We start from the raw sequence: 14,848 nt of genomic DNA on the forward strand, positions 1-14,848 counted from the left end.
ATTGACAGTATTTTAAGATATGACCTTGTGATTCAAAAGTTGTAAAAAATTATAAGTTTCTTTTTGAGCTCAGTTTATATTATGATGTGATAGTAATAACAGTCAGGAAAGGGTTATGTCCATTTTAAACCGAAATATCAAGGTCAAGTCAAAGAAACATCAATGGCTATTTTGATTGTTAAAACATTGAGTTCTATTCGCCACTTGCACGGTTCCGCCATTATGCACTATGTGCGGGAGAGCCTCGAACTGGCAGCATACATGAATGGGAATTGAACCAGTCATATAACATTCTGTGTAAGGTTACGTAATTCTTCCTTTCATGTATGCTGCCAGTTCGAGGCTCTCCCCGCATATAGTGCATAATGGCGGAACCGTGCAAGTGGCGAATGAGGGACTAAATGTCTGAATACGACTTGATGTTAACGTAAGCACTGGAGCAAAACGAATCCAACGCATGCTGGAATACCACTGTCCCTTTGCAGCAAAAAGCGATATATAAGCACAAGTTAAAAAAAACCAATATTGCAGTATGGTAAAGTGATTATGTGTTATTTCAAACAACTGCTTTTTGGAGAACACGAGTCTAGTCGTTATTACAAGAATCCGAGAACCATGCAAAATTAATTACCTTCTTTAAGAATGATTTTCATCACTTCAAAGTGTTCTAGTGCATTTTTGCATTCCCAATTATTAATGTAGCACTTCTGTGGGCCTTAAAACTGGTATTCTTTGGCTATCGAACTTTACCTACTTCTAATGCCTACATTTGCTGTTTTTGTCCCCCTTGCTTGTTACCCCACATCAAGTTGGTGTACCTTGCTCTTTTTCTTTCCAGTTGTTCATATTCCAGGTATCCTCTTGTATCATTTATTGATCCTTGGTGTTTTTGTGTCCTCGTCCGTTGGATTCACCATTACCCATTTTTTCTTTAAGAATGGTCAATGAATGGAATCTATTATGAGGGACACTTAATTAGGAGTCAAAATGAAGAAAATTTAGGAGGTCGTTCAAGATGAAAAAAGGTGGGGCTCATCGGATGATATGATCTTGGAGCATTCTAATTTTAGTCCAGGCCCTGTCCTATAGACCCTACTCGAAACTTTCCTCTTTGAAAAATGTATACGGGTCTATGGGACAGGTCCAGGACTATTTGTGCAGTTTTGAGTATACAACATTACCTTTAATCCTTAAAAATGGTTAATGTTATTCCACTCACATACCATATGAAGTAAGACCATGTTATTTATAACCCATCTTCCATTACCAAGTCAATTATCTTGACATGGTAATAATTAAGAACGACAAGTCACGTCTGTATTGAACATAGAATGTCAACATACAGAGTCATTTACACATCCGTGGCTTCATTTATTTTCCTCGGATCAGGAACTCGTTGTGTGCTTTGTGAAGGCGGTCAAATAAAAGGCGTTTGTCTTTATTCAATATTGAGAATGTTAGTTTCAGCTTTGTTAATACACTGCTAGCCATAGGCTTCAACATAAAAAGCCCAAGCCTTGAAATATTTTCTCAAAATATGAAACTATCTTAAGAACCACTCAACCAATACTAGGCTTGTTTGTACTCATTTTGATACATTTTTCATGCTGATTCCAAATATAGTCATAAAAATTTACATTTTTGAATTTTTGAAACAAAATTTGAAACCTCTTGTCTGCAGTAGACACCAGCGTGGAGAGATTAAAAATACATGTAAGCTGAAACTGGTTGTATGTTACCGACTATTGAGTAAATAATAGTATTTTATGCGGATCTGTATGTGTGCCCACCACCTACTCAGTCATTTATTTTACTCTGACAAATACAGTCGTCGTTCCATTCCTCGAATTACCTTGAACTTTAAATTTCGGTACCGCTGAAGTAATAAGTAATCTTAACTGCGTAAAGGCCTATTCAGCGATTTGCTCATTGAAAGGATCGTAAAAAGATACATACATACATACATACAAAAGTTATTTATGACGCAATTCGCCGCAAGGCAACATTGCGTTTACAAATACATCAAAGCAGTAAAACAATATAAACAAACAAAAGTTCAGAATAAATGAGTTTTTAACAGTTTCTTGAAAGTGTTTGTGGATGTTGCACCCCTGATGTGCAGTGGCAGATTGTTTCAGGCTTTGGCAGCAGTAGCAGTGAATCTGCGTTCTCCCACAACAGAGTTATATCTATGAACTACCAGACGTGAAGGATCATTTGAAGATCTGAGAGGGCGGCCGGGAACATAATAAGAGAACAATTGAGTTATGTAAGCTGGTGATTGGTCATTCAAAGCCTTGTATACATAGAGCAGGATCTTGTAAGTTACTCTTTGTGCTATTGGAAGCCAGTGGAGTTTTGTGATTAAGGATGCAGCTTCAGTCCAGCTGAGACTAGTATAGGTATACTAGTCTCAGAGTCCAGCGACCTATGACCCGTGCGGCTTTGTTCTGTAAGCGTTGCAAGCGAATCATATTCTTGGATGAAAGGTGAGTGAAAAGTGCATTGCAATAGTCTAAACGTGACAGGACCAGCGCACGGACAACATGATGGCATGTGTCAGAATCAATATATTTTCGGATTCTCCAGATGTTCCTGATGTGATAAAGGATCGAGCGACGAAGACTATCAATGTGAGAGGTGAGTGACATTGAACTATCGAAGTAGATGCCAAGATTTCTGATGACCGTGGAGGGTGTGATCTTCAATGAACCAATTTCAAGGGTAACGTCATTAAGCTGAAAATTTCTCATGTTGTAGATAGAGCCAGCAACAAAAAACTCAGTTTTTGCATCATTTAGCTTTAAATAATTCACAGTCATCCATTCTCTGATTTCAGATATGCAGCTTGAAATCTTGCCAAGAGTGTTAAGCACATCGCCACGAATCCGAGGGTTGAAAGAAGCATATAACTGGCAGTCGTCAGCATAGATATGATAGTTGATACCATGTTTCTGGATGATCTCTCCAATGGGAACAGTATAAGCGGAGAAAAGCAATGGTCCTAGAACGGAGCCTTGTGGCACACCAAAATCCATTGAGATGGGGTCGGAGAGGTGACCATTGATGCTGACTTCAGAACTCCAACCTTTCAGATAAGATTGGGCCCATTCCAGTGCAGAACCGGTGATGGCGAAACGGTCCTGCAGACGATTTAGGAGAATTGTGTGATCAACAGTGTCAAATGCGGAGCTTAGATCTAATAGCACCACAAAGACAACTCTCCTAGAATCAATCTCACTGAAGATATCGTCACTCACTTTGATTAAAGCACTTTCAGTGCTATGTTTGGGACGGTGAGCAGACTGGAATGGGTCTGATTGTTATTGTTCATGTGATCAACAAGCTGCGAAGCAGCGCATTTCTCAATCAGTTTTGCAGTAACAGTTAAATTACTGACAGGCCTATAGTTCTTAAACTCGTCTTTGTCTAGGGATGGCTTCTTAAGCAGTGGTGTTACAATTGCTTTGTGAGCCGCCGTAAGGAAAACCCCTGTTTGTAAAGAGGCATTAACAATGCTTGTCAGAGCAGGTAAATTTGCATCCAAATAATGTTTCATGAGCCAGGTTGGCTGAGGATCGAGGATGCATGAGGCATTGGATGCCTTTGAGATAACATTGTGGACCTCTTCTTCAGTCATTTGGTGAAACTCGATTAGAGGTCTACAGAAAGGTGAGCAACTGTCAACGAACTTGGAAGCATCAATTTTGGTACTATTTGACTCAAGCTCATCACGGATTTTACAGATCTTATTCCTGAAGAACTGAGCAAATTTGTTGCCCAAGTCTCTTGAGTCACCATGGGCAGGCAATGGCTTGGCCTGATTGTTGAGGAGGCTATTTACAGTGTGAAAAATAGTTTTTGCATTGGCATGACATAGCTTATCAGAATAGTGTGATTGTTTGGCTTCAACGATACATTTGGACACATTATTCCTGGCAGACGCATAGTTTTGGCGATCAGACTCAGTTCTAGACTTCCGCCATTTTCTTTCGGCCCTATGACGTTCTTGACGAGCAGAATGGATTGATTGATTGTACCATGGTTGCCTGTTTCTAATAGTCCGAGTACGCGTTTCAGCGGGAGCATGTTCATCCAAACAACCAGTTATGGTCGTGTTGTACCAACTGTAAAGATCATCAGGACTATTTACATCAGGAATGGGAGTAAGATGGTCAGTCAAAGTTTTTGAAAATGCCAAGCTATCAATTGCTTTGAAATTTCTGAGAGTTTGCTTGACACGCTGAGGTGGCGGCTTTTCTAAGTATAGTGTGAAATTAAGATTTTGGCCCTTTTTTGTTTAGTGCTAACTTACCGTATGAGTACAGGAATTAGCTACTGTGTGTACTAAACACATCCCAAAAAGAAAGTATCCAGTTTGATTTTGGTCCATAAATCAAAGATGGGGTCTTAAATCAAGAACTACCAAACGTATGTTACAGATGAATTAATTCCGCACAGTTTGATATCTCATTTGTCCAAATCGATGCAGAACTGATGACACAGTGATCTCTTAAATGCAATCACCCCAATTATAAAAGTTGCAATAATCCCTATTGATGTGGTTTTCCTGCTTCTCCTGATTCTTCATAAAGGTGCACAATAACAGAGACGGTCTGAGACTTTTTGACCTCACATCATGTGTTTTATTCAATACAGATACTCTTTTACTCCTTCCTCATGCATGCTCTTGATATCGCTACCCATATTGAGTAGCAGGACTAAATCAATAGGAATTTGCTGCAACTTTTAAAATTGAAGTGATTGCGTTCAAAAAGTCATTGTGTCATCAATTCTGTATCGATTTGGACAAATGAGGTAACAAACTGTGCGGAATAAATTCATCTGTAACATACTTATGGTAGGTCTTGATTTAATACCCCATCTTTGATTTATGGACCAAAATCAAACTGGATACTTTCTTTTTGGGATGCGTTTATATACGCCACAGAGTAACACAATTCAGTTTTTTTTTTTTTTTTTTTGTGAGTTTTTTTGAGTTTTTCCTAATTTACAATACAAATTTGCTGAAATGGGGGAATTTGATAGTTTTTGCATTATTTATAAGTTGGTCATCGGGTAGGACTTAAAAAAGGGTTATAACGCCTGCCTGCGAAGAAAGAAACTGCATTAAATGGAGAAAGGGAGAAGGTACAAAAATATAGAAGAAAAGCTAAGACAAAATAGAATGGCAGCGGTGGGATTCGAACCCACGCCATCGAAATGACTGGTGCCTAAAACCAGCGCCTTAGACCGCTCGGCCACGCTACCACTGTACAGCACAGACACGAAATAAATCGAGCTAATCCAAAAGGCTTTTATGGAGCTTTTTTTATGGAGAAAAAGTATAAAGTAAAATACAATACAATAAAATAGAAATTAAATAAAGGGTGATATCACTAGTACTATAAATATAGTCACGTGTAACATTGATATATATTAAGGAAGGACCACACACAGGGAAGTAATTAAATGGAGAAAGGGAGAAGGTACAGAAATATAGAAGAAAAGCTAAGACAAAATAGAATGGCAGCGGTGGGATTCGAACCCACGCCATCGAAATGACTGGTGCCTAAAACCAGCGCCTTAGACCGCTCGGCCACGCTACCACTATACAGCATTGACACGAAACAAATCGAGCTTATCCAAAAGGCTTTAATATGGAGCTATTTTGGGGGAAAAAGAATAAAGTAAAATCAGAGAAGATGTAATAGGTCTGTCACACTACGACGGACTGGATCAACGTACATCACCGAATACAAAAATATTTTATTCGGTGGAAAAATCACCAGTCCGGCAGAAGATTCGGTGGGATTTTGGGTCCGATTCCCGTTCGTCTCTCTATGCGTTGTGGCCGCTAATAATCCTGCAGGCGTCTTATATCCGATCGTTCAACGTCCGACAAATGACCGGATTTGGGGTCCGATTCCCGTTCGTTTCTATATGCGTTGTGGCCGCTAATAATCCTGCAGGCGTCTTATATTCGATCGTTCAACGTCCGACAAATGACCGGATTTGGGGGTCAACGTCCGACAAATGTCCGGATTTGGGGTCCGATTCCCGTTCGTCTCTCTATGCGTTGTGGCCGCTAATAATCCTGCAGGCGTTTTATATTCAATCGTTCAACGTCCGACAAATGACCGGCGAATCCGTGGCATGTGGCACCAACAGGGACGGCCGCCCTATCAGAAAAGTGGGGGAGGAGAGGGTGTTTGAGAGGGTTTTTGACCCCTTAGAGGCAGTGACGTAGCAAGCACTTTTCAGAGGGTGAACAAAGTGGGGAAAGACAACTTTTAAGGGGGAAAACTTTGACGAAAATGGTCAAATATTGGCTAATAAGTACAAAAGGGTTACAAATCTGATATATCAGGGCAACCAGCGTCCGGGGGCAATAGAGGTGATCAAAAATGAGAAACCTTTGGACAATGAAGGCCCAATTGAAGCCATTTGTCATTTTTGGATCAATTTTAGCACTATTATTGCGTACTATTTTAGTTTGAAACAGCCACAAATTGGTGAAACGAAAGCCTAATTGAAGCCATTGAAAAGTTTTCACCATTATCATGATTATTGTATAATATAAACAATTGCTTTAAAAATAACACGTGGATGTCCATAGCAGAAGCAAAAAGGAAGACTTGTCCATTTTTCAAAATGAAGGTCCAATAATTGAAGCCATTTGCATGGGGACTGTAGGGCCTATTTACATTATTAGGCCTAGGCCTATTGTGTAAAAATTTAGTTTTAAAAATGGAAAATTTGGAAAATTGTTTTTGGTGCATCATTTTTACACTATTATTGCCTTAAACAAAAAAAAACAAAGAAGGCCCGAACTGAATTTGCAAAATTTAAAATGTTACACTGATCCACTGACTAAGTGTCAGATATAAGACTTCAGACTCGTAATTTCAGGTAAAGCATGCATGGATAAGTCAGTAATAGACCTAAGTCCGTCTTAAATACTGACTTTGGTGACAAAATGTCACGGGCCCTACATATCGACGGGCCGGCAGTAATTTTCACAGGCTTTTGGGCCAAGGAACCACATTTAAACACTGCCTATAATAATCACAGGCCTATACTTTACGCTTACTATATCCTACTATCCTGGGCCTACTCAATAACGTAGCCTACAATTTAACCTTTTCCATGTTTTCTCTTCTTTTTTCTTTCTTGTTAATCACTAAAACTGGTAGGAATTTGATATTGCGTCCTCAACCCTTCAGAAAGTGCCCCTCCCTCAATACTACTTACATGCATAGGCCTACTAAATTACGTGCAATTTAACTTTTCTCTTCTCTTCTCTCTTCAATTTTTCTCACTTTCTTTTTTTTTCTCTCCTTTCCCCTTTTTTCTACTTGTCAGTCACTAAAGTACTGGGGGAAATATGATATTGCGTCACACACCCTTCAGAAAGCCCCCCCATGATCGATGCACATGTTCGCCATAGGCCTACATCCGGCACAAGCGCCTGCGAAACCTTGCAAACACCTGCGGTATATAAACGAAAGAATAACGAACAAACCCTGGGTATATATACAGAACAGTACGAACACACATCGGACAACTTCCGAACATGTGTATTCGGCACACTCCGTTTCAAGTTTTGTGCATGCACAAAACTTGAAACGTATTGTCGACGGACTAAACAAACATCACCTAACACGAAACGCAGTTGGCGGATAATAGCAGGACATATGAAGAACATAAAACGAACATTTACGAACACTAACGGATTTGCTAAAATACCATCCGTTTCTTATACGGAAGACCGATCCGGTGTAGTGTGACACTAACACGGTCTGGGTCAACGTACATCACCGAATGCAAAAATATGCTATCCGGTGGTGAAGGCCTCACAGGAACGTATTTGCAACGAACACGGGCCGAGTGCAACGAACAAAGAACGTACATGAACGAAAGGAGAGCGAACAAACTCCGGCAATATGCAGCACCATACGAACACACATCGGATAAATACCGAACATGTGTATTCGGCACACTCCGTTTCAAGTTTTGTGCATGCACAAAACTTGCTGACGGAATTAACGAACATCACCTAACACGAAACGCATTTGGCGGATGATAGCAGGACATAAAAAGAACATAAAACGATCATTGACGAACAACAACGGATTTACTAAAATACCATCCGTTTCTTGTACGGAAGACCTATTCGGTGTAGTGTGACAGTAACTTAAGGATGAGGAGGTTGATCCAGCTATCCTCAAACAAAATATGTGTGAGACCGCCCATTCAAAGTAAATGATGAATCGCCCTATTTAGCCGCTTAACAATAGAATACCACAATGGGGTTTGAACCCTTGACGTGTGTGATGCACGCAACTACTTTTAGGGATAGGTCAGTGATTGTATGTCATCGTACCATGCATACCATACATGCAGGCCCTGTCATCCGATCAGATTTCAGATAAAATATGACTGAAGTTCCATGGCAAATTATAATTTTCGTCGCTTGCTGTCACTTTCAGCCTCTATCATTTGTGATAGAGAATATTTTCAATTATCCGAATCTTTATTAGGTTTACAGGAAATGATCGGAAAATACATAAAAACTTGAAAATAGAAATGATCAACAATCATCACTTCTCTAAAAAATCCTAAAAATATCTTCTTTAGAAATTTATATATTAACAAATAAAGCCGGATTTGGGGGAAATTTTTACAACACTCGATTTCTTTCTTGTATTATCCACATGTGGTATCCCATCCAAGCAGCAGGTCCTTAATACCATACACGCGTTTCATACTTTTCAACAAATTCTCTATAGAAACATTCGAAATATTTCCAATTGTTGAGTGCAAATCGGTCGACCGTGAGCGGTCTCACACATCACATCAAAGGCTACTGCAAGTAGATGTCTAACTACTTGAGACTATGAATAAAGGACTATGAATAGGTGCAATCGGATTACCTACGGGATTATCTCAAGTATACAATTCCGTTAACCCTCCTCTTCCTTACATCTTCTCTGGTAAAATATAATACAATAAAATTGAAATTAAATAAAGGGTGATATGGCTAGTACTATGAGTATAGTGTAAAGTACAAAACTATTCTACACATGAATCAAGTAAGACCATGTTATTTATAACCCATCTTCCATTACTAAGTCAATTAACATGGTAATAATTAACAACGACAAGTCACGTCTGTAAAACATAGAATGTCAACATACAGAGTCATTTACACATCCGTGCTTTCATTTATTTTCCTCGGATCAGGAACTCGTTGTGTGCTTTGTGAAGACAGTTAAATAAAAAGCAATAGCATTCTTTATTTAATTGAGAACGTTAGTTTCAGTATTAGTTGAAATCCATTGCAATTAGTCATGGTGTCCATAGAATAGCGCGTAGGAACTTAGAAGGTGACAAAAAATGGAGCGCCCAAAGTTACGCGAAGTTGCAAAAAAGTTCAAAACAGTACAAAAATTGCACAAAGTGCAAAAAAAGTGGGCGCCCGCTTGATAGAATGTTCTTATTTGTTCCTCTGAAAGGAATTGTGTATTAATTTGTCAGCATAGCAGGAGTGTTTAAGAGCATTGTACATTTGATTTCATCGGAGTGGCATTTCCTTTCCTTCCTTTTTTATTCAATGCTGATTTATGTTTTTCTCTTTCTTCATACGGGCCAGTTTAACAATATGTTATTGCAGTAAAATGTAGACTGTTCCTATAGACTGGCTCCAGCAAAATAATCAAGCCAAGCTGAAAAACTTATGTAAGCATATGGCTTGTATGAATGTGATGAAGAGAAAGAAAGAAACAGAATTGAATAAAAAAAATATAAAAAAATAAAAAGGGCGAAAACTCTCAAATTCCCCCAAAATTTTTGTGCGAATTTATTCCACTTTAGCACCATATTTCAAAAGCTTCAGAATGGAAACATTTTTCGCACGCATTTGTACAATATACTTATTCTATCGCCAAAAGGTGCTGGATTAACTATACTTCAAGAAATGTTTTCCACCCCCTGTTAGAATTAATTAGTCAAAAAAGTGGTCTAATTGGACTAATTTATAATTTCATGAATTTAAAAAAATTCTTGCATGACTAATTATAAATTAGTCCAATTAGACCACTTTTTTGACTAATTAATACTTTACAGTGATGTTTGGATTGTTGTTTGGAAAATACGTCGTATGTATCACATATTGAAAATGCAAGGTTATTGTGTGTTTGGGTTGTGTTTGGGTAACAACACACCAACAGATGCCCCATGTGTTTCTTGTATACAAAAAAGCAGACAAACGAAGTATTTTTGGTCAGTGACACTTTCAGGATATGTAAAGTGTGTGCTAATGATGACACCTATTGTATTTGAATCGTACCAGAGATGTAGAAACAGAGAAATTAATTAAAACCAAAACACCCAAAAAAAACAGCAAAGGCATTGAACAGCTTTCCGGTCACCCAATACTGGTTGCTAATTATGTACATCGGCAACTCTTTTATCCCTACCTATCCTACACTAAAAGGCGTTGCAGTGGGTGGGTATTTAACATATGGGTGTATGTTTGCCGTACTCATGATGTTTTGAGCTCTGATATGGGCGCTAGAGCCAAGATAAATCTGGCTAGATCTGTCATTTTGTCTACATACCCGGTACACCACATTTCGCCATAATGCATTTTAGAAACGCTTGCTGTTAGAATAAGAAAAATTTTAATTGTAATTATTGCACAGGTCACGGCGACCCTGTGACCTTTCCGGAAAAAGCCGAGTGGCAGGTTTTCAAATAAATATTTTCTGTGTAAAAACTGTACCATCAGATAGGTAATGGAATATGTGAATATTAACTGTACATCTATCACAACAATTTTTGATAACAACTTGCGTCACAATTGATCTAGTATAGAAGGTAGAGAATTTATTTCAATCTTATATACGCCATTTTTTTTGGAATTAAGTGAAAATTAATTCTGTAAAAACTGTATTTTTTTAATGTAATTTTCACATTAGACCCGACAAAAGATTACCGTTTTGTTGTTATGATAATCTAATCTTTTGATTTCGTAAATAAAAGTAGGGGTCTAATGTGGATTTAGGATGCAAACTGGAACAATCCAATGCCTTGTCAAAAGCATTTGCTTCAAAATGGAGTTCGGATGCACTTCGTAATACAACTTCCGCCACTCTACGGGAAACCACATGCACAGCAGAGCACGTGGCCGATATCAAAATCGATTTTATGTATTGTGTATGTAGGCCTATTCATAAGACCCTCGTATTAATTGTCTCTATGCGCTTAAGAATTCAACAATATAAATAATGGTAGCTTTATTATAATACACATTAATGTTTTAAGCCGATAAAATTCCAAAATATGATGTAGTAATAAAGTTGCGATTTATTAATAATATATGTTTAAATTTTCACAATGACACTATCAAGTCCTTCGTGGTCGAGCGGTCTAAGGCGCTGGTAATATGGTATACCGTACGTGATAGCCAAAGCGGTGGGGCGACTGGGGCGTGAGTTCGAACCCCGCCACTGCCAAACTTTAAAAGAAGTAAAATTAAAAAATTTACTTTTTAAAAATTTCATATTGGGGAAATGTGACTGGGAGAATTTATGTATGGCGTGGAGTGGTGTGCATACCCGGTAACACTGAGACTAGGTCACTAGATTATACGGAGGTCAGACTAGCATTGAACCAATCAATGTTGATCAATTCCAAAGTATAAAAGTGTCGCTGGATTTCATTGGCTCGCTCTAGAGTCGCCTGGGTTTTATACTAATTTATTGTGCATATCTCCACGCCGCCGACAGACTTGATAATTGGTAAACACATCTGACGGCACAATTCTGACCAGTCAATAGCCTGTTGCATAGCGAAAGTTTGACCAATTAGCGGCGTGTCCACCTTCACAAGCTGCATGACGTAAGTTTACATTACAGCCTATTAGCACGGAATAGGCCTGGAAGCGGCACTAGACATTAGCATGAAGCCGCATTCATATGTAAATAGCGTATTGTTATTTAAATTTGCGCCCAGACGTATTGAGGGCGACAGTCATGTTATCCAGACAGAGAATGTCTTGATGCGCCAGGCATGTCAAATTGCTGAGTGAATGTGTATAAATCCCTTTCTGTATAGGTAATAAGCTAGTACATTTCGTGTTCCAGTTTGTTATAACAAAAAATAAGTATTATATTAAATATATTAAGTGTATAAACTTTGAAATTGACGTGAATTTGAAGTGCAGAGCTCCAAATCTAGCTAAATCGTGTAGTGTGAAATTATGCTGTGTGACCCCCTCTGCGTGGTAGAATTATATTCATAAAACATTGAATTTAACATATAATATGGGCAGCCAACCACGATTTATCAGCATTTAAAAGATATATTAATTAACAAAGATAAATAATCAACAGTACAAATGACAATTTAACTAGTAAACAAGTCTGAAATCTTAAAATGTTGCCACGTGATTTCCCGAACACATGATATGTCTACATGTGACCATTATTAAGATTTACCGAAGTATTTGGAGTATGGTGCACGGCTTGCAGGCAACTGTGTATTTCTTTACCTCCGTATAAAATCAATAATTCATGCTGGGAGCCAAGTAACATTCTGTCTGCTTAGTGCATATTGGTATTTTATTTTACTTGAGAGCATATAGAAATACATAAAGACGAATAAGGCGCCATGATGGAAAGCTATGGAAGGTCAGGTCGGGTATCAAAGGTTATTTTAACTTCAAATACTACTTGTGTTTCACACCTTGCCTCTGTCACGTATTTCCTTCATGTTATTGACCTCAAGTCCTAATTTTGACTTTGCTATTGCAAAATGTCATTTCATATCAAATTAGTAGACTTTCTTTGAAACAAACATATCACTGGTGCCTGATGGGAATATCCGTCCGCCATTTCATTAAACTGGATCGTTTTCGCCTGGTTTGCGCCCAGATGTATTGAGGGCGCGCTATACTCTCATTAAAAAGGCAAAGTTCGCAAAACTAACAACGTTGTTATTTGCCAATAGCAATTAACATGATCCAAGGGTCGAACATGAATTATTCATAACGGATCGATAACTGGCCTCACTTTCTAGCTAGTAAACCAGCGGAATTTTTCATAGGTTTTGCGTTGCTAATAGAACAACCGTGAATTTAGTGTCACCCCCTTGCTATTAGCATAGTGACACCCTCTCATCATCTTCTCTGCTCTCCCGGGCTGCTCTCATGTCCCGAACATGTATCTGATTTTGTAATGGTAAAATTTTTCGTTCCAGGCATCGTTCTCTGCTTGCAATGTTTTGAATTATGTTATAGGACATTATTCAAGTTTGGTAAAGAATATTAACTAGGATTGCCCATCACTGAGACGAAAACTTCGAAACAAGGATATATTTTAAGTCTTTCAAGTTAAGGTATGAAAATTTTCGCTGTGCAAATTTCACGTTTTATCTTAATAAATGTTCATAATTGTCTAACAATAGGCCTTTTCTTCTCTGATTTATTGTGACTTGTCGGCCCGCTTGTCGGCAAATTTTAGTTATATGTTTGATAATAAAATCGCCCGGTAAAATCGCTAAATTGTAATCTTCTTTTTTTTTTACTATGAAGCTCATCCAGATTTCAAAATCAGTACAGAAACGTAATAATTAACTTTTTTTTTAATCAAGTATTAGCAAACGAATTTTTGTTTCATCTCTGGATCACCCCCGTAAGTTAACTAACTTTTCATTCATATGTTAATTAGAAGTAAACAAAATAGTAAATAAATTAAGAGAACCCCGGGCGAGAACCATTTAAAATTTTAATACTGGTAAAAATATAAAACATGCATTTATAGACTCAAATTTGAAGTTGATTCGCGTAGAAGAAAGAAGAATAAAACAAAAATAATAAAGAGAAATGCAAGAAACATAAAAGAAAGAAAAGAAAAGAATAGACAGAAAGAAACCAAGAGAAAAGAAATAAAACATTTACATTCAAACAAACCATCAATTGCTCACACGTACACCGGGAGATCACCCATCGATTTACACGAGTACGGGAAATCCCCTCGATCGCGTATCGTAGGCCATTTATACCCAACGTGGTTGTTTGTTATGTATCGAGCACGCTGATTGGCTTAGCCAATATTTTAGTAGTTTATTCGACCAATCAGAAAATTCGTACTTCGCTTCACTGCCAACAATTGTGTGCTGCCAAACCAGGCCGTCGCATTCATTGATTGGCTTATGATTTAGTAAAATCGTCTGTGCAACCAATCACAAAACGGGTTATGGAGCACGTCGGTATAACAATTTTGCTGATGCCAGTGACAGCGTGTGTGTTTATTTGGGAGCAATACATGAATATCGGGAGATTTATCCGCACCAAAAAGAATTATAAATGAACTCATACGGGGAATTAATGGCTGCAGGACTCAAACAGGGATATAGCACGATTAGTTTGTAAGCTTTTGCCAGTACTTGTTGCCTGTCATCATTTATAAATAACTGTAAACGTATAACTTGGTTCATGAGTTGTTAACCGGTTGTTAAGCTTAAATTTATTAATTTTCATGATTTGATTTTGTAAAAGCCTGTAGTTTTATCATGTCATATTCACTGATTCTGTCATGGCAGGAAAAAAAGTGGGTAATACGGAAGCTCATTGCAGGGAAATTTTTGGTTTTTGACCAAAAATTAAAGAAATACATACCGGTATGGGAAATATATGTCATACTGGAGGGAAATTTGGTAAAACTGGAAGGAAATTCTGGATTGCTTGCATGGAAAAAAACATTCTGTGTCTGGAACCGATTCATGAATTCGGCTCCAGATGCGTCGTCTACTAGGTCTGTTTCAAAGGCAACTCTTTTGAAAT

At 38.1% G+C, this 14,848-nt stretch overlaps 2 non-coding genes across 2 annotated transcripts; both read right to left on the reverse strand.

Annotated features, from left to right (window-relative positions):
- Positions 1-5,189: 5,189 nt before the first annotated feature.
- On the reverse strand, positions 5,190-5,271 carry Trnal-uag (transfer RNA leucine (anticodon UAG)). Its single transcript has one exon. It is a non-coding gene; the product is annotated as a tRNA-Leu (tRNA).
- Positions 5,272-5,527: 256 nt separating this feature from the next.
- On the reverse strand, positions 5,528-5,609 carry Trnal-uag (transfer RNA leucine (anticodon UAG)). Its single transcript has one exon. It is a non-coding gene; the product is annotated as a tRNA-Leu (tRNA).
- Between the last annotated feature and the right edge of the window lie 9,239 nt (positions 5,610-14,848).

This window comes from Amphiura filiformis, chromosome 18 (genome assembly GCF_039555335.1).
Source record: "Amphiura filiformis chromosome 18, Afil_fr2py, whole genome shotgun sequence".
Lineage (NCBI taxonomy): Eukaryota > Metazoa > Echinodermata > Ophiuroidea > Amphilepidida > Amphiuridae > Amphiura > Amphiura filiformis.